This window comes from Choloepus didactylus, chromosome 18, assembly GCF_015220235.1.
Source record: "Choloepus didactylus isolate mChoDid1 chromosome 18, mChoDid1.pri, whole genome shotgun sequence".
NCBI classification, from domain to species: domain Eukaryota; kingdom Metazoa; phylum Chordata; class Mammalia; order Pilosa; family Megalonychidae; genus Choloepus; species Choloepus didactylus.
This window is the reverse complement of record NC_051324.1, coordinates 66,820,009-66,841,072: the sequence shown is the minus strand read 5'-3', so window position 1 is coordinate 66,841,072 and position 21,064 is coordinate 66,820,009. Positions and strand designations below refer to the sequence as shown.

The following is a 21,064-nucleotide window of genomic DNA, read 5'->3' as shown; positions in this document are numbered from 1 at the left end:
TCCTGTGTTCATGTTGGCTCTGATTTATATTTGCCACCTCTGGAAAAGGGGGGAAGAAAGGATTACCATTTAACATTCCAGCTTGATTCTTGATCTCTCAAAGATACGGTTGTGATCAGAAAGATGTGGGGTTATGGTGTATTTGTTTTAGACAGAGATGGCAATGCCAGTGGGATCAAGAGTCTGTGCATTTGTTGCTGTTACTGTTTTTATGAAAAGGACCAGTAATTGGAGGCGCATTTTTCTTAACCAAAAATTGGTGAAACCCGCAGTCCCCAGGCATCCACCTCTGCAAGTGTCTAAAAGTGCTGGTTTCTGATGTGACCTTGGTGTGTGATAAAACCCTAGTTCCTGCCACTGTTGGCCCTGTGGGAAGTGACCGCTGCCTCCTATTAGACGGCTCATCACGTGGCAGTCAACCTGGCACTTCCTGCTGAAGAGCTCAGAAGACTTACATGTTTTGTCACTCTCCGAGAGCTGGCTTTTCATCATGAATTCTCAAATCCATAGATGTTGGGAACTTGGGTGTTTTCCCCAAGCACCTTCGGATACCCGGCACCTCCTTGCTGAAAGGCCAGTCGGTAAGTGTGCCTGTGCAAGAGGCTCAGGACATTTTCAAGGGAGAACGTGAATCCCATAGCTGGAAGGTCTAGCTGATAACACCTGTGCTTGGAGACCTGCGTTCCAGACCTGGCTGTGCCTAGCCCCTGGGGCTGTCTCTTCACACAGAAGTTGGGCATGCATACTTCACAGCTTGAGACTGCAGGTAACCAGGAAAGAAAAATGAGCAAATATCTAATTTACACATTTTGTGCGAATTAACCATGAGGTGATTTGGAGGTCTTTCTTTGATTTTTAGCCATTGTCATCGGTGTCCATCTGTAAATGAATAAGAATTCAGAAAATTCAGCAGTGCCAAATACAGTAAACGCTTCCCAGTACTATCACCAAATTAGTGAACTAATTTAAGATGACAAATGACTGACCTTTACAATAGAACTGTAGGTGAAACTTGGATTCAGGACTTTTCCAATTATTAATGTTACCTCAAGTCTTGAGTTCAACATGCAGCATTGAAGAGAATGCCCAGGAGGGAGTTAGGAACATAGAGGGGAAGGGCAGGAAAACATGCCACTCTGGTGCACATACTATTATTTTCTTAAATTTTTTTCTATGTGATTTTACATATTTTATTTAAATAAAGTACTTTAAAAGAAAACTGTATCACTGCTCTGAATGGAAACCCAGTGTCACTTGACTGACGTAAAGTAGAAAATAGTGACGCTGGGTTTCCGTTTAGTTGTTGGCCCAAGGCTCTGAGACTGAGAATTTTCTCTCTTAAAAAGAAAGATGAGCAAGAGTTCAAGAGGTGATAAACACTTAATGCCACTAAAAGGAGTCATTCTTCAAAAGGGAAAAGCGTTTCTGTGTGACTCAGTGACCTAAAATTATCTCAGGTATCGCTAGAGGATTCATTGTGCATATTTTGGGGAAGCACTCATCTAGTCCCATTTGCTCATCTCACGGATGAGAACTTTGAGGCCCCTGAGAAGTTAAGTGATGCTCTTCGTCACCCTGCTAATTAGCGGTAGAGTTGACCCTAGAGAAGTGGTTGTCAACCAGGGGTAGGGGGTGATTTTGCCCCCCCCCCCAGGGGATATATGACAATGTCTGGAGACATTTTGGATTGTCACAACTGGGAGGTGTCACCAACAGCTACTGAGCAGAGACCAGGGACGCTGCTAAATGTCCTACAATGCACAGGAAGCACCCACCTCCCCACCACCCTCCCCGCAAAGAATGATCTGGCCCCAGATGTCAAAGTGCTGAGGTTGAGTCCTGCTTTAGATAGTGCCTTCTTGTCTCTTGATCTGTCCTCTCCCTGGTGCTCTCTGCTGCCTCTCCTACTTGACTGCAGATGGCATGTATTTACAAAGGGCTTTCATTCAATAGCTGTTGCTCACACGGAGGAATGGCTGGAAGATATCTCAAGAAATTTGTGAGGCTCCTAAGCCATTTAGTGATAAAATTGCAGCCTTCAGGTCACTGCACAATTTCCTGACCATGTAGCATTAACATTTTCCCTGCTATTCCTTGAAAGCAGCCTGGAATCTGACGGTGGCAGAACCGGTCTCCTCCACATCTGCCCACACACCGGACAGTTGAGTTATCGCCATCCCTGTACTAAACAGAGGAAGTTTGGGGGGATGGGGTTTCTTAAGGTGAAACTCTAAAGTGTTTTACATTCATCCAACCACACGAATCGTCCAACGACATGGAAGATGAATTGGTTAGGGGCTGTGCCCTGAAGGGTCATCTTACTAGTAGGTGCAGTAGATAGATAGATCCACAAGTTCTTATACCACAGACCCAGCAAGAAATTTATAGAAGCCACGAGAGAGTTGTAGGCAGATGCTTTAGGGACCCTGAGCTAGCCAGGTACAAGGAAATGAATCTATACCCAGTGATACTGGAAACCAGTGGTGCTAAAAGCTTGTAGGGATGCCTATGTTAATTAAATCCCTGAAACATCAAAGCAATGAATATACCCAGTCTCCTCCCCAATTATGATCTTGACCCTTTACCTGCTTATGTTGATGAAACTCTGCTGGCTCCTGTCTTGGTTTAGTGCAAGGCTCTGCAGCCTTTATACGTGTATACGTGCTGTGCCCCATGGAGCTGGGCTGGGGTTGGGTTTCTGTGCTAGACTCAGCCCTTGGAAGCGAGGAACGTGTTTATTCTGGTCTCATTGACCCACAGGTGCGCCCCGTATAAAAGGCTGCTTGGTGCTGGTGTCCTGGGGTCTCGGAGGCTTTCGGCAGGTGGGCGGGACTCTCCGGCTGTGCTCCCCAGCTCCCCTCTGCCTCCCTCCCTGGTTAATCGCGTCTGTCGGTGAGCTGGCAGGAGTGCGGCCGGAGCCCTGACAGGTCCCATGTCGGGAGCCCTGACAGGTCCCATGTTGGAGTCGGAAGTCTGGAATGTGATGACTGATGCTCTCAAGATCGTCTTTCCTCCGACTTCTCGGTTTGAGTAACTGTTTCTGAAAATCGCACTGCACACACGGCCCAGAAACCAGTCGTGTCACATTGTTTGAGGCGTCTGGCTTGGGTTGCAGGGGCTGCCCATTCCCGTTAGGGGCCGGTCATCGTGGACTCAGGGAGCCCAGTTAAACCACCTTCACCCCGAGCTGTAAAATCTGGGGAGCCTGGCAAGAAAGGCATCATGCCATGAGCTTGAGGATTTCAGTTTGATTTTTTAAAAATTTTCTGGCCTCAGTTAAATAGCTTTTTTCTTTTTTTCTTCTGCTAGGATTTTCTGATAAACCCATAGTAGCCAGGCAACCGTTGCCACACATGGCTTCTGCAAGTAAAATAATCATCCTTTCAGCTGACGGCTTGCCTTTCTTCTGAAATTGCAGATTTCTTTTTTACCCAGCTCAGTTCTCATGTATCTCCAGACATCCCAGAGAGGCAGGAAGGAGGAGGGAGATTGTCCAGATTTTACCGATGGAGATGATAAAGTGGTGTAAGTGCCGGGCCGGGCCACACTGCTCTGGGCTGCCACGGGGCCCTCTCCTTGCTTTCCCGACTGTGAGGCCAGCCGGGCTCCTCCCGTACAGCCTCACTTGAAAATGCTTCGGCCCAGCTCCCACTCCTTGGCAATTAATTGGTCTCCACTGCCTGTCTGCAGGCCGTGGCCATGCGTTATGTCCTTTTTACAGCTAAGGACACTGATGCTCAAAAAAGTCCTAAAGGAACTAAGTTCTGATGCATGTGACAACCTGGCTGGACCTTGAAGACACCAAGTTAAGTGAAATAAGCCAGACCCCAAAGGACAAATATTGTGTGATCTCACTGATATGAAATAATCAGAATAAGCAAATTCACAGAGTTGGAAACTTGAACACAGGTTAACAGGGTTTGGAGTGGGGGGTAGGAAATGGGGAGTTAATGATTAAGTTGTACAGAGTTTCTGTTTGGGTTGATAAAAAAGTTTTGGTAATGGATGGTGGGGATGGTGGCTCAATACTGTGAATGTAATTGACAGCACTGAATTATATGTTTGAATATGGTTTAAAGGGGAAATTTTAGGTTGTATATTTGTTGCTGGAATAAATTAAAAAAAAAACTGTACAACACAGTGAACTCTGTTGTAAAAAGTACAATTATAAAAATGCTCTTTCATGAATTTTAACAAATGTACCAAATGAATGCAAGGTGTGAATAATAGGGTGATATACGGGAACTCTGTATTTTATGCATCATTTTTCTGTACATCTACAATTTCTTAAAAAAAAAAAAAAGCTTGCTTCTCAAGATTGCACAGCTAGAAAATGCCAGAGCTGCAAATCATACCCAAATCAGCCCAACGTCCTTTCTTTCCACTAAACGAAGTAGACTCTGTGGCAAATTTAATTGTACACACTGGACATGTCTCTGTTATAATGCCTGTAATAAAATTCTGGCATTGTTCATTTTCTAAAATCATATTTTTTACTGTAGAATATAACATATATACATAAAAGTGATAACTTTCCAATTACAATTTAACAAGTAGTTAGCAAATTTCAAAGAATGTTATCGTTTACAGTTCCATAGTTTCAGTTATTTCCTTATTGTGAAGTATAACATATATACAAAAAGATATCTTTCAAAGTATGGTTTAACTAGTAGTTATATAGGAAATTTCCAAAAATTTATGAGTTACAGCACCATAGTTTCAGTTATTTCCTTGTTGTAAAATATAAAATATACACAAAAAGGTGATAACTTTCAAGTTACAATTTAACAAGTAGCTATAGAACAAATTTCAAAGGATACTATGGGTTACAGTTCCACCATTTCAATTCTTTCCTTCTAGCTATGCTAATACTCTGGCAACTAAGAAAAAGAAAATTTATAGAGATTCAGAATTCATAATCCTTTGTTAAATTCCTTCTTGTCTGTTGCTACCCCTTCCTCTAGTTTAATCACTTTCCCAAACTTTGGGGATGTCTAGGCAGTGACCACCCTAACTTGTTCTTGTTGAAAAGCAGTGTCGACTTGATGAGAGAAGGGGACACATCTGGTTGATGTTCTTGAAGAGGCTATTGCCTCTGGGTTTGGGGACTTAGCTGGTATAAGAGCTCTCTGAAGGATTTAAGTTTCTGAAGAACAAACTTAGTGAGTGAAACTTTTATAGAGTCTCAGATAGGAATCTGGGTATTTTTTAGGGTTTTTGAGACTACTGTTGACTTGGATTTATCCTACTGTGGTCATTTGGTGTATCTAGGTGAAGCTTGTGTTGGATTAACCTCCAGGGCAGCCTCTTGACTCAATTTGAATTCTCTCAGCCACTGAAACCTTATTTTGTTGCCTTTCTTTCTCCCCTTTTGGTCAAAAAGGTATTCTCAATCCCTCGATGCCAGAGTCAGGCTCATTCCTGGAATCCGTGTCCCAAGTTGCCAGGGAGACTCATTTACCTTGGGGGGTCCTGTCTCATGTCGGGGGGAGGGCAATGAATTTATTTGCAGAGTTAGGCTTAGAGAGAGAAGGTCCACATTTGAGCAACAAAAGAGATTCTCTGGAGGTGATTCCTAGGCATAATTATAGGTGGGCTTAGCCTCCCCTTTACAACCATAAGTTTCACCCGAGCAAGCCTCAATAGTGAGGGCTTCACTTATAAGGTAGGGTGTTCCTTGGTTCACATAGCATATGTTATATCTGCAATAATCCACCCTTATCTCACATCCTTATCTCACTTAATTGTACAATCCTCATCACTCTCCATTTTAAACAATTCTCATGACCCAAAACACCTTCATAGCTCTTTTCAACCCTTAATTATTTGTCCCTAGTATTTGTGTGGTACTAGTATGGTATCCTATTAATTGTCATCCGTAGTATGCTACAGGTAGATTTTCCCCATTTACCATTCTGTTGTCAACTCTCTGTATCAGTGTCATACCTTAGAATTATATTGTGCAAGCACCCATCTATATTTGTAATGCTGATCTGTGGGATATATGCCTTTAAAAAACCCCTTTCAATGCTATTTGCCTTCAATACAGCTCTGATACTTAGAATCCCATTAACAAACAATCATCACCCCTATTATTTCCCATACCTTTGAATCCACCATCATTAACATATCTGAACATATTAGATTATCCTTCGCCCTCACTAGCTTCTATCAGTGAAGATTGAAATACCTCTGTGGCATGCACGTGATTTTAGCTAGAGGTCTGTGCTCATCTGTGTCTTGTGCTGTGTTTTTATCAAGTTGCTTGAAGGCTTCTTGGTGGTTTTTCCTTAAGAAAACCCCTTTGTCCCTTAAGGGGTGCCGGGGTCATTTCTCTCTGGGTCGGTTGGTTGCCGTGTGGTCCTGACGAAGCTTAGGGGTGAAGCCCAGGGTGGCAGGTGTGACCCCACACACCTTACACCTCGCCTCAGCTCGCCGTCTGTCATCTCTTCGCCCCCTGGACATGGGGGAGACCTAAGAGCGAGTCTGGCGTGCTCCTTGCAGCTTTTGCAGGGGAACTCGTTTGTCTTTCCACAAGAGACTTCATGACACGGGTAGGCTCATTCATGTCAGATGGAGAGCCAGGCGGGTGCCGTCTGCAGAATGTCCGAGACTCTGCTGGGCTTCGGAGTGCCTCAGTGGATCCCTGGGAAAGCAGGGGGCCTGGGTAACAGCCACACTCATCTGCCAGGGCATCTGTATCCATTAAATATTGGGGTCCCCTATAAGAGTTTGATGATGGGGGAAGGGGGTTGGAAAAGTTTTTTAAATGCACATTTGCCTAGCATTTATCACCTCCATACGTTTAAGTGCTGTACAAATAGTAACTTATTCAACCCTCAGAACAGCCTTATAGGTAGGTATATTCTTATACCAATTTTCAACGCATGTGGAACTTGGTGGCACAGAGATGTTAAGGCATTTATTGAAGGTCACACAGCTTGTAAGTGATGGAGGTGAGATTCAAATTCGTCCAGTCTAGCCTGATTCTGCGTTCTGCTGCTTTAAAAAGGTTTGACAGCCACCAAAGGAATTCCACCCATACTGTCCTCTGACTCCTAAGTTTGCTGAAATAGCACCACTCCATATTGGTTCAGGAAGTCGCTCTTCTCTGGTACAGAAGGACACGGGGGTGGGGTGGGGTGGGGTGGGGAGCAGCCTGGGGTTGGGCTTTCGTCATTCCCAGGGGAAGCTGGGTCTGGGGGCTGGGAGAGGGGAGAAGGGTGGAAGGCGGGCTGCAGCACAGGTCTGTGATCTTTTCCCTCCGCTCCAGCCCAGACACTCCAGGAGGTGGGAGCCACCTTCTCCCCCTGCCTCCGGGAACAGCTCTGAAGTGGGGATTTGCCAATCAATAAATCAAGGCACCTGAAAAACGAAGAGGGGAACCACACTGGCTTTTCCCCTTCTTCTTGATTAAAACAAACAACATTGTGAAATGTCAACGTGTCAGTCGCTTGGAAAGTTTGCGGCATGGAAAGGCGATTACCCAAATGGCTTTTTAAAAGTATGAGAATTTGCCTGGCTGAACGGTTTTTAATTAATGCCGTGAGTTCACATTAATAACTATTCATAGCTCGGTGAGCTAGGCTTGGGGTGGCGTTTAGGAAACTTTTGGTATCTCTGGCAGAGGCAGAATGTTGACCTGGCTGGCGAGGGGACCCTTGGCAGGCTTCTCAAACCTGAGGGACCTTAGGGTCCGTTAGAGCGTGAGGGTCAGAGAGGACTAGGCTGCTTGGGGTGACGCTGAGGGTTCACGCAGCATCCACGAGTTTCGTGTCAGCCCTTGCTGCTGCTGCCCAGGGCTTCGGGTCTCCCCAAAAGAGCCCCCCTCTTTCATCCAATGAACAAACCTCTTGGGATTCTTTGGAAAAAAAGTTCTGCTTGGGGTCACACCATTTCACCTTACCTCCCTGATTTTCTGTGATCTCATTTTTCCTTAAAATATCATTGGAAAAGTGTTTTGGGGCTGAGTGTTTAATTTTCCATTTAAACACGGTAAAACCAAGACATGGGGGCTAAGGCTTGGCTGGGGGGGTGTGGACCTGGCCCTAGGACCCTGCCTGTGGTCCAGGCCTGTGGGCGGAGCTCACCCGTAGTGACGTCACCATCGTGCCGGGTGATGCTCGACCTGCTTTGCCGATGGGTCCAGGCCCAGATTCACCAGGGTTGGAGATGCTGTTTTAAGTGAGGAAACCTGAAGGCATTGTAAACTTTCCATTTTTTACTTTTCTTAAGCTCAGTGGTTTGGGCTCCGTCTTTAAGCTCACTTCAGAGACTGTTCAAGGAAGCTTCAAGAGAGACCTCAAAGCTGCATCGATGTTAACAGCTCAAGACGGTGGCTGATTGCAAAGACTTGGGCAAGTCCAGCTCTTCTGGCTCAGCCATCGTGAAGCATTGTGGAGGTCGGCCATATACATTTATGGAGTACCATGGGCCACAGGGCATGTCACATATTATGTCCTCAATTAATTCATGTCCTCTTATTCATGACTCTTACACTGTGCTCCCCTCTAGGAATTCAAACATGAGGCATGGAATGCACCCTAAAGGATTGTGAGATCTCCTTGGGGGAGAGACCGGAGATAACCCATCCTCCCACCTCCATTATCTTATGCTTAGTGTCACACGTGGGTTACAGGCAGTAAATGCGTGGCTCAAGCGTGAGTCATCCCTGGAGCTGGAAAACCAGGTGGCTTCTAGGGGAGATGGGCCTTGGGCTGGGCTTAAAGGGAGGATGTTGGGGAGAGTTAGAGCAGGGTGAGTGTTGCAGGTGTGAGAGCAAAGATTAGATAAGATGCCAGAAGCGAAGTCCTACAAACACGGCAGGGGAGCGAGAAGCAGGGGTCAGAGTGGAGGTGGCCTCCGGTATCAGATGGAAGGGTCTGGTTGCACATGGACGGCAGTAGGGAGCCAGCGACAGCTGTTGAGCAGCGCTAATTGCAGTTCTAGAATGATCCATTGGAAGAGGTACGTGAACTGGCCTGGAGCAGGCAAACCTGAAGTCAGGCAGACCAGATGGAGGGTTATTGCAGTAGTGGGAGGTGAAATAGCATCGCCCTTAGAGCCACAGGGCCTTGGTTCAAATGCTGATTCAACTACTCACCGGTCAGGAGACGCTGAGCAAGTTTTAAATCTTTCTGTACCTCAGTTTCCTTATCTGTCACATCAAGATACAAATATCCATTCGTTTGTTGAGCCCAACAAAGGTCTCTTTCAGGTGCTGATCATATACCATGGGAAGCAAAATAGATATGCTCCCTACACTCAAGAGGCTTATAGTTGAGTGCACAGGGACACAAACAAGAATGTAATGAACAAATATGATCATGTTGGGTTTGATTAAGTCCCCCGAGGCTGACAAGGTCCTGAGCTATTTTTGTGGCTGCGGGAATATAAAACAGAGGACGGGTAACATACAATTTTAGCAGAACCGATTGAACAGAGTAATTCACTAGATATTAGGGGAAGGCTTGCTTTCCGGTGCCTGAGAGAGTGAATGAAGCCAACTTCCCTGAAACAGGGAGGTTCGAAGGGGAGTCTGGTTGGTGGCAAGAAGCAGTCCCTGTTGAAAGTGGTGAATTTGATGGGAAGCAGCCGTCAGTCCACCCCGTACGCAGCTGGCAGACAGGGCTTCAGGGGAAAGGTAGAAGCAGGGATTTAAGGTGTGTCTAGCAGGGAAAGGAGGGGAACTCAGCGTGGCTGAGGATGGAGCTTCCGTCTGTGCCGGGCCCAGAAGGAAGAGGGCGAGCCAAGAAGAGCAGAGGGGAGGAAGTTTCCGAGTCCTGAGTGCCTGAAGGAGGTCCTGGCCTCACCGGCTCCTCTGGTGGCCTGAGGAGCTGGCAGGGAGGTTCCAGGGATCCTGCTTCTCAGGTTCAAGTCCCCTTGCCTGCTTCCGGCAGGGCGTCTGCCGACTGTGCTGGTGGAGCCCGCCCTGTGCGTGGGGAAGTGTCTGGGGCTGTGGGTCCTGAACCACGACAGTGTCCTCAGGGCCCTGTCCTCAACGGCACAGGCATTTGGAAAATGCCACGAAGCAGGTCTGCTCAGTCTTGTGGCCTGCAGCCTGTCATCTGGGTGAAGATTCTTGGTCAAGTTCACAGTTCAAGCCAATATTGACTGTAGCCTTCAGCGGAAGGTGCTGCTCTCCCATGAATGGAATCCACGGCCGCCTCTGAGCCCACCCTGAAGTGTGTCCAACTCCTGACACCTGGTCTCACTTTGGGTGGGGGGCATCCTAGCACCCCCAGGGGGCACCTGGCTGGGTCTCACCTCGAACCCTGACTTTGGAGCTGCCCTGAATTTGTAAGCAGTTCCTGCTTTGGCAGTCCACCCAGCAATTTCTGTATTTGTTGTTTTCAAACATTGCATGTATGGGTTTATTTCCATTTCAAAACAGTGCTTGCCCATTTGAGTTTTATTCTTTTGATTCTTTTTTTCCCTTCACAAAATAATGCCTATTCATTTTAGACATGCAAAAATAAGAAAACAAATCACCCACAGCCTAGGACCCAGAGAGTACTGCCGACCTTTTGCTTTCTCTTTGCATATTTGTTTTATAACCTACACAATTCTGTATGTTTTACAATAATAGAAATAGCAAATACTTATTGATCACTTGCTGTGTGCCAGGAAACACACTAAGCAGCTGAATACATGATTTAATTTTATACCAGTGGCCAGCCTGTGATACAGAAACCAGCTCTCTCCCTATTTTATGTCCTCTAGTAGGAATAACAATAATGAGGTTGGTAACAGGTCCGGGGGCTCAGTAGGGCCAAGGAGTGGTCAGTCCTGTTTCCCCATTTTTCTTTTGGGAATAGGGACACCCAGGGAGTTGTCCAGGTCACACAGCTAACAAGTGTCTGGGGTAGGATTTTACTCTCGGACCGTCCGACTCCAAGAGTCAGAACCTGTGTGCACATGACATGATTTTTTGTGCGTGCGACATAATTTTAACTGCTCGTCAATATGCGTTTTTTTTCCATGTTGTTCATCAGTCACATTTTTACTGGCTCCGTGGTGTTCTCTCCGTCTCCCGGGCCCGCAGCCACACCTGGACTGGATAGGTCTTCAGCAGGACACTCAAGCCACTGAAACCTGCTCAGGAGGAGGGACTCAGTGCTGCCTCCCTCCTGCTTCCGGGATGCCCCTGCAGTCGCACAGAGTGGGTGATTATTCCACCCCAACAGTGCACGCTCACCTCGGCCATTTCCCAATCGGGGTCTGAGGACTGGATACAACTGTTTACGAAGCTTGCAATCCCACTGACGATGAGTTTGTCTCTTCCCACCTCCCTTTCAAGCACTCCTAATCCGGTCCCCTCAGCTCTGTTATTTCTCATTAGAAAAGTTGTGGGTTTACAAAAAAATTGTGCAGAAAATACAGAGTTCCCATACACCCTCCCATTATTAACATCCTGCATCAGTGTGGTACGTTTATTACAACTGATACAAGAATATTATTGTGATTTGCTCTCCTGGGGCCTTTATAGACTAGGCAAAAGAAAACCATGGCTTCATTGCTTTAAGAGAAAGGCAGTTGTTTAGAACGAGGTTTGTTTTCCCATGGTGTCATTATCATATAGTAATGACATATATATGTATATATGCATGTATGTATACATATGCATATACACATACATATATATGCATATGCATGTATATACATATGCATGTATATACATATGCGTATACATACACATACATATATGTGCAGGCACACATGTAAACATACATGTGCACGCACACACATTTTTCAGGTGAAGTTGTCTACATACAGTAAATCCATGATCCAAAGTGGAGCTTGGTTCCCGTGTCACTTTGAGTAAAGGTGAAAATGCCGTGGCCTCTGTAGGTAAGCCTGGAAAAGTATACTTTTCTTTGAGCCAGATCAGTCTCTCATAGAGGGACATTCATATCATTCCGTGGGTAGATCATGCTGGTGTTTAATGTTGGGAAAGTGGCCTCGGCCTTGTACGCCGTGCATCTGCTTTCTCTGTCTGGCCCACGTTTTCTGTAAGGCCTGGTGAGATGTGTGTGCTCAATTCTTCTCTATGGACTGGTGCCCCGTCTTCCGAGCCCTGGGCGTGTGCTCATCGGCAGGGCTGACTTAGGAGTTTGGGGAGGGAATTAGCTTCTTAGGAACCCCCAGAAAGGTACAGAAGGAAAGAGAGGAAAAAGCATGTTGCCCTGCCTTAATGTTTGTTTTTGTTAGATGAAGCTTAATCCTCGCTTAGTGTCAACTTGTCCTGAACTTGTGATAACCATTCTTTGGTGATCTAAGCTGTTTAGTGTGCTAAGGAGATGGGCACCAACTTCTGTTAATAACCGTCTCTTCTTGAAAGATTCCTCGGAGGGGACAGAAAGAGAGAAAGAGGGAGGGAGGGAGAGCGAGAAGGAAAGTATATTTAGAGAAGTGTTCTCCAAGCAAACATTTCAGAGTTGGGCCAGAATAATTAGAAGGTAAATTACCATCTGGGAATGCCAGTCCTTTTGTTTACCTTGTATTGAGTTCGTGCCAACTAATGAATCCCTTGATTTGCGATGCCCCAACTTTTCTTCCTTATGACAAATTGTCTGCATGTATACGTATACCAGTTGGTCTTGATTTGATTTTAGCTGGAGTTAGGTAGTGCGTGGGAAAGATCACCGGACAGCGTGCTTGTCTGAAAGCCAAGCCGGGACGGGGTGGGGAGGGGCAGGGAGGAGAGAAGGCCTTTCCATCCTCCCTCAGCAGGAAAATGAAAAAGATAAATAAACCTTAATCCTGACCTGGAGGCAAATCCCAATAAAGATCCAGGTTCATTTTGCCTGCCGATCCAACCCTCAAATTCATTGTGAGAATTGGACAGTTCTGCAGCACTAATTTGCCAGATCAGATTGTATAATTAACTTTTATAGGCCCGGGTGTGATGTGCACTCACCCTCCCCACTGCAGGGGGCTGGACGTGAGGGTTTGGACTTTGGAGTTGCTTTTCAGTCCTGCAGACTGGTTTCTTAACAAACAAGCGGGAGAGGTGGCTGCTGGAACTTCTGCCTGGTCAGAAACAGGCCCAGGGTTTCGGGGCCTTGGATGAACTCGCCTGGAATGGAACGGAAAAACTTGCAACAGAGCTGGGGCTAGTTGGGAGAGGGTCTCCTGGCTGGGGCAGGGAGTTTTCCAGAAAGAGCGGCAGGGTCGTTCAGCAAGGGGTCTCACTAAAGCCTAGCAGCTTTCGAGATTGGAAAGAAGTGGGTAGCTTCAGAGCCAAATTATGGGGTTTATGGCCCTAAGGCCTTTTGGCTTCCTGGGCCCCTTCCTCTATAAAAAAATATTAAAAATTATAATCCATGACTGCCTTTGGTATAAGGATGAATATAATATCAGGTGGATCCATTGTTATACAGGCATTAGTATTATAGGCATATTTTTCCTTTCTGCTTTTAAGAGAAATTAAAATTAGAACATTTCCTTGGGTCCCTAAAAACATGTGGGCCCTAGCTGCTGCGCCTCCAACACCTCGTGGAATCATCTCCTGTGTTGTAGGAGTCGTTCTCCTCTGATTTTAGCCCAAATAGAAGGTCCAAGAATTCCCCCAATGCCCCTCCTGTTCTGTGCCCTTTAATCGGCCGAAGAGGGGGCTGCAGCCTATAAAGGGTTGAAATCCATGTCCCAGCCTGGTTATCCCTCCTTCCCCACCTGCCTCTTCCCCTTTAGTGGGTCACTTTCTCTATCAGCATTTTTCACGGGGCACGAGTCCACCTCCAGGAGAAGGGTGATGTGGGACTGGCCTGGTCCGACCAATGTCTTTTCGTGGCTGTGTGCACGGGGATTTTGGTGTCAGAGGCGCCCACAAGGCAGGCTGATCGTCCTGGCTGGAGGTGTCTGCTGCCGGTGGTTGGCCCAAGGATCACTAGGTGGTGTGTGGCCCGAGGCATCCCCTGGGCTGTCAGGGAGGACGGCCATGCTGGGGGTGGGGGTGGCAGGGAGGGACCTCTGGGGGCAGTCTCCGGCCTCCCTCTGAGGAGGTTTGGTGACGGGCGTGGTGTGCTGCTGTTGGCCTGCTTCCAAGGGTGTGCCACCCACTGGCTGCCCCTCCGTCCGTCCCCAGGGAGGGCAGCGAGGGCATGGTACGGGGTGAGAGGTGTGCAGCCGCGGCGGGCCTCCACGCTGGCAGACACCGAGGCCAGCTGGCTGTGGGCAGCGGCCGGGGCCATGTCCTGACTGGACTCCCTGGCAGGCCCCGTGTCTTGGCTGCCTGGCACCGCCGTGAAAAGAAAGGGGAAGGAGCTCCCCGGTCATTTTAAGGAACCAACAGCAAGAAACTGTACTGTTGATGCAGTGATCCTCAGAGGTATATTTCAGGCTGGAAGTCAGATTGCCTAGAACTGGCTTACGGGAAGTGGGGCGGTGCAGCCGTCCCCTGGGATATGAGTAATATCTTTCTCACCCATCTGGCACTCTAGAAGTCAACTGGGCATGTCTCCTGGGGCCTCCCGGGGAAGCAGTGGCTGGAGAAAGGGGTGGGGTGAGTTTGCCTGAGGTTCTTTGGGGGCAAAGGAGGATGCCTGGGTGGGTGGGGGTGGAGGGGTGTTCTCTGAGTCCTTGCCACTTGGAGTGTGGTCTGTGAGCCACCAGCGTTGGGTTCACTGGGGAGCTTGTTGAAATGCAGAAGCTCAGGCTCTGCCCCAGACCTGCTGTATCTGAATTTTAACAAGGGCCCCAGATGATCCTCAAACTTTGTGGCATGTTAGATTTAGCTGGGGAGCTTCAACGAAACCTCCGTGCCCAGGCCTCACCCTACACAAACCAGAACCTCTGGGGGTAGGACCCAGCTGAGCTTTTATACTTGCCCAGTGATCCTGTGAGCAGCCAAGGCTGGGAACCAAATCCTTTCTGGATGCCCGGGCCCAAGGGAGCCTGGTCTCCCGCCGTTCTGCTTACAGACTCCTTCCCACTTCTTAATATTGACAATAAATTTCATTGTAAATGATGATTTTCAAAGAGCAACATTATAAAAGAATGTGCCAGGCCAAATGGTAGACTTATTTTCTATCACTTTAGTGGTTCTTAAACTTTTTTTGTTCTTTCCCTGCTATTTTTTCTTTCCTTTCAAAGTATTTTTACTTATTTACAATTGTACAACTCATAGTGATACATTTTGTTGTTTAAGAAAAAACCTCTTATATTACGCACAAAGATTGTCTTCTAGCTCGTGACCAGTTCAGGTCCGTGGACATAAAGCTGTGGTATTCTTTTTAAGCGTTGCCTGCTATTTCATGATTGTTAACTGTTCCATATTGAAGAGCAAGCTCGCTCCCTTATGATGAGTTTTCTAGCATTTGCCGGTCTGCCAGTAAGGATCCCAATATTATGCACTTAATTATGGTTAATTTTAACCTTTTCAGAAGCCCTAAACTGCATGCAAGCTTGATCCTGGGATAGGCTGGTGGGGGGTGAGGGTGGGTGGGGAGCCTGGCCTGCAGACTCCCATCGTCACGGGCCTTGGGGATCGGGTGCTGGGGTGCAAGCAGGTCCTTGATCTGGGGGTGGGTGGGTGGGTGGTGGGTCGGCAGGGGAGTACCAGCTTGACCCTGTCCTCAAAAACTCCAGAAGCCACCGGAGCCATCCAGACCCTGGGATGCATCTGGGTGCCCAGCAAGAGAACAAAACACCACCCAGACAATCCTTTCTCTTCTGAGTGAAGGTTACAAGTTTTCTGTTTCAAATCTGATGGTATTTTTTTCCCCTTTGTCTTCTCTCTGTTTTCATTCGCCAACCTAAGGGTCTAGTGTGGTTTTTTTAGAATGGGGCTATTATCTTTAAACACCTTTTGAAATACTACTCTTCCTGGTGTCTGAATTAGGTTGAACAGGGCTCAGATTTAAAGCTTAAATATCTATTTTAGCAACAACAACAAATACGCCGAGATCCGTATTCATTGGCTCAGTAATTATATGGATGGTATGAAAACAGCCTTGCTCTCCTGAAAGCCACATGGGAATGCAAAATTAATAATAATTTAACTAATATTTATTGAGTGATTAATGGAGGCTGGGCATACAGCTAGAGGTTCCTTCTGCATTTTGAATTCAGATGTACCTGATGGCCAGAAAGTATAAAAATTCAGAAATAGTGTCAGGAGGTTTTTTGAGTAAAAGGCCTAATAGAAACAGAACAAAGGACGTTGATAACAGGGTATTTTGTAGTAAAAGCCCGTTATGACTTTGAGTTTTGTTATAACTTTAAAAAGTACTATCAAATGACGTATACGTTTCCAGCTTAGTTTATTCTAGGCCTAATTTATTGTGATTATAAACCAGATTTCTTTGACAATACTCTTCAGTTAGCCGGGGTCAAGGGGACACAGGAGATGGCTTTCTCCCTTAATTCTGAATTAATGTATTTTGTTCTATATTAAAGAATAAAGAACTGTTAAACTTCTGTGTCCTTGGGAGGCTGCCTGGGACTCAGGGGTCTGAAGGTCTATCTGTGAAGCCTGAAGATGAGGTTCATTAGCCTGATTCCTGGTGTAACTCTCCCCTTGTTTTTTCCAGGTGGTATCAGAGGCTTCTGGTTGACCTAGGTGGGGGTTCGAACCAAGAAAGAAGGAAAGGAATAAAGGTGAGTTGCTCGTGGTAATCATGCACAGCCAGCACCCCTGCGGCTCTCCTTGCTTTGCGGTTTTGCTCTCTGTATGACACAGCCCTCTTGCCCTGAGCTGCCTGCCGTGCCTGCCTGCAAGGGCCGGTCCAGAGCAGGATGGGCAGCAGCTTTGCCCTGAGCCATCAGAGAAGGCCTGGGGTCACCAGGCAGTAAGTACCACCGGCTCAGTGGTGAGTTCAGGCCAGGCTGGGTTCTCGTGGCTTTCCTCGGATGAACTCATTGTTCTTTTAAAATTAAATTCAGTTTTATTGAAATATATTCACATACCATGCAATCATCCATGGTGTACAATCAACTGGGATGAGCTCATTTGCATCTCTATCCACCCTAGAAGGTAGGTCCTGTTATACCCATCCTGTAGATGAGGAAACCGAGGCACAGTTGTGGGGGAGCCAGGACCCCAAGCCAGGTCCTGCACCCTTGACCACTGCGTTCTGGTGCTGTTTAGAGAGACAGGGAGCTGTTGCAGCTGCCCAGGGCCCCTGCGCCTTCTCCTGCTGCCTGCTCTTCCCACGCAGTCGGTCTCAGCACACGCCGTTCTTCCAGTCTGCAGGGACAGCCATCGCAGGGGACTTCAAAGCCGGCAGGTCCAGGAGATAGAGGAACGGACAGACTGCACCTGCCAGCCCTCGGGAACGCAGAGACGGGCTGTGGGATTAAATGGGATCTCTGGGCTTTCCCAAATGTTGCTGATTGAAGTCTGGTCCCAATAAAGCAGGGTGTGGGGCAAGGGTCGCTCCCTGACTGCAGGGGCTGGTTTGCCAATAGACGTCTGGACTGCACCGGCCCCAGCCATGGCAGTTATAGCTTGAGTCTGAGTCCTAGTACTTTTTAGCAGCAATGCCCACATGGCTGGAGCCCGGGGCTGGAACATGTTTGATTGGAGGCAACAGGTTGTCCCTTTTTGTCCTATGCAGCCTGGCAGGAGGAGTGCCGTGGATGCAAAGCAGTGTTATGGACTGGAAAGGTGATGTTACAGATTTGCTGCCACTGGCCTAGCAGAGTGGTGAAAAGTGTGGACTCGGGAACCTGGCAGGCTGGGTTCAAATCCCACTTCTTTCCTTGCTTTGGGACCATGGGCTGGTGACCTTCACTTCTCTGGACTTTGGTTTCCAAGTCTCTAAAAGTGCAGGAATAGAGAGGGCCCCCACCCTGTGTGTGGGGTGGAACGAGAGAGCGCAGGCTTAAGTTACCGAGCACCTGGGCATCTTAAATGTGCCATAAATGCTGGTGATTGTTTCACCTGACTAGCTCTGGACATGGCGTCGGGCACACATTTGGCCTCGGCTTCCTCATCTGTGAGATGGTGATATGTGTGCCCTCTCCTCGGGAAGGTCAAGAGCTGAATGAAGGAATGTGAAGAAAAGTCTAGGTCATAATAGATGCCCTCTAGTGTCCTCATTTCTCTTATTTCTGGTCAGTTAGAAGGAAGGTGGCCGATGGTTTGATGCCTCCATCTAACAGGGTACGAAGTGCTGATGATTGCACTCAGCGGTCTCAGGTTTGATCCCTCTCCTCCGTTCTCCCAGCCTTCCATCTGGTCTTGGCTTTCACAGCACAAGCTGGGGTACCCTCAGGGGCCCCATCCTCTGGACTTGCAGTCCTTTCTCCCCAAAGTAATCCTGTTTGCATCTTCCCTAAGCTGCTTTCATAAACCCAGTGTTCATCACGTCACTTCTTGATTTAAGAAAAACATCACGGTTCTCTATTATCCCAGCCACTCCGTCTTCTTGGGCATTCGGACTTATTTCCCATCACTTCCCACTAACATTCAGATCCCTGCAGCCAAGCGGACCTGCTCCATGTCCTACCCCGAGACTGGGGTGTTTCGGCCCTCTGCCTCTGCTCGTGTCACCATCCGTGTGCCTCGCCTTCTAAAAGCCCACCGCCATTGAGACCCTAGGGGACTGGCCACTCCTTTGCCTGGTGCATCATCTCACCGCTTTTCCTCTTTTCAGCTGCCCGGGTCCATAGTGTGTCCTGTCAAAGGCCCTGTGTGAACTTCACTTGCTGTCTTGGCTCTGCTCCCCAGCTGGCACCCCGAGAGCACAGGATGGACAGGGGTTCTGTAACTTGGGTGTTTCTTTCACCTCATCTCCTTTTCACTGCTCGTTCTTGGGTTCCAAATAGACTAGGGGTTCAGACGATGGTGAAGGATGGGTTGGAAAGGAGAATCAGTTGTTTGAGTTATTCTTTAGCTAATGTCTGGATTTGGGCGACTGGCGGGTTGTGTAGGGGGTGGGGGCGTTAATGAGTGACTCCAGGGGGATTTCCAGGTAAACCGTGGGCACTGCCTGCGGGAGAACAGCAAACAACACCCTCACCTTAGCCGGCCCCCTTTCCCCCTCCCCCGGGTGACCCCAGCCTGAAGGCCAGTCCGCTCGGCAAGAGCCACGGCCCCTTCCTCCCTTCTGATCGGCAGCAATTCCTCGTTCATTCATCCATCCCAGAGGCATTTATTGAGTGCCTACTGTGTGTCAGGGCCTGCTCTAGTGGCGGGTGGGATCTGGGATATGGCATGAACAAAACAGCTCTGGCCCTGACCTCACGGAGCTGACTCCTAGTAGGGGGAGACAGAGGACGAACAGGACAAACAGTGAAGTAGTAAATTACCTAGCATGCAAGAGGTTGCTCTTATTGTTTCAACAAAAATAAAAGTAGAGGCAGGAAAGGAAGTGCAGGTGTGCCTGGCGGGGAGTAAAGGGCAGGCTGCAGTGTCACCTCATTGAGAAGGTGACATTTGAGCATGGACTTGAAGGAGGGAGGGAGGCAGGGAGCGTGGGAACATCTTAGGGGCAGAGGGTGCAGCTGCGCCAGGGCGGAAGGCAGGAGCGTCCCCGGGGCATTGGAGGGGCAAGAGCTCCAGGGTGGTGGGAGCTGCCAGTGCACTGGAAATGGAGCCCATTAGGGCACGGCCATACCCTTCTTCAGGAGACTTCTCTGTCACTCTTGCAGATGGTGGGAAAGCTGGGTGAGCGAGAGGGCCGTGGCCGTGGTCCCCTTCTGCCTGATGAGGCCTTAGTAATGTGGACACGTGCTGTTGAAAGTGCTCGGAGAAAGCAAAAGGCAGTGGGAGAAGTGGGGACTTTACCTGCACTTCTCTCCCAAGGTTGAGGGTATTTCTGAATGGCTCCACCCCATGACTAAGTGTAGGCCATGTCGAGGACACTTTCTACCCAGCAACTTGCGCCCTTTGACTTCCAGGTGGGCCAGTTGCCCAGAGAGATGGAGCACGGAGGACACTCCTGTTAGCACAAAGACTGGATCTGGGAGCAGTGCTCCTAAACCGTCACACTCTGATTTTGTTGATTTGCATTTATTTGATATATTTTCCTTCACAGAATGTCCACATGCATCAGCTTACAGCCCCCAAGGCTCCTGGGTGAGATAGTCAGGAGGAGAGATGATTTTTTTTTAATTCAGCTTTATTGAGATGTATTCACCTACCATACAGTCATCCATGGTGTACTCAACTCTTCACAGTACCATCATATAGTTGTGTATTCATCATCCCAATCTATTTTTTAACATTTTCCTTACACCAGAAAGAATAAAAATAAGAGTAAAAAATAAAAGTAAAAAAGAGCACCCAAATCATCCCCCCATCCCACCCTATTTTTCATTTAGTTTTTGTCCCCATTTTTCTACTCATCCATCCATATACTAGATAAAAGGGAGTGTGATCCACAAGGTTTTCACAATCACTTTGTCACCCCATGTAAGCTACATAGTTATACAATCATTGCAGTTTGATAGTTGCAGGTATTCACTTCTAGCTATTCCTATAAACTAACACTTAAAAAGGGATATCTATATACTACATAAGGATGCCCTGCAGAGTAACCGCTCGACTCCGTTTGGAATCACTCAGCCACTGAAACTTTATTTTGTTTCATTTTGCTTCCCCCATTTAGTCAAGATTTTCTCAATCCCATGATGCTAGGTCCAGGCTCATCCCCGGGAGTCATATCCTGTTTTGCCAGGGAAATTTGCACCCCTGGGAGGGAGGGAGGGATGATTTTTGCAGGTGAAAAATCGGAGGCCCAGGGAGGACACGCTGTTTCCTCAGTTGCATCCCTCCTGTGTGTGCGCGTGCGGTGGGTAAGGAAGGGGGAGGCGCTGGGGCGCGAGTGGTGACCTCTGCCGTCACCATAGTCGAGAGCCAGAAGCTGGGGCTCTGGGGGAGAGCAGCAGGTCCCGGCTCGGAGAATGGGCATGACCTCACCACAGGAAGAGAAGAGTCCAGAGGACTCGCAGACGGAACATCCCCTGTGAGTCCAAAAGTGAGTCACCGGGGTTCGTGTCCCTGCAGCAGGCTCTGCCCCCGGCCTCCCGCTCACCGGCCAGGCCGAATGACTCACTCGGTCCCTTGAACCAGCTCCGGGGGTAGAGGGGCCGCCCTCCTGGCTCCTGGACCCTGGGT

The 21,064-nt window shown here is 48.0% G+C and overlaps 1 long non-coding RNA gene across 6 annotated transcripts in view; it reads left to right on the top strand.

The window, feature by feature from the left end:
• The window catches only part of LOC119513641, a 196,635-nt gene that overhangs the window by 116,419 nt on the left and 59,152 nt on the right, over positions 1–21,064 (top strand). For all 6 annotated transcript variants that reach the window (XR_005212676.1, XR_005212674.1, XR_005212673.1 and 3 more), the window contains exon 2: positions 16,533–16,599. This is a non-coding gene — a long non-coding RNA (uncharacterized LOC119513641). The remainder of the gene's footprint in view (positions 1–16,532; positions 16,600–21,064) is intronic.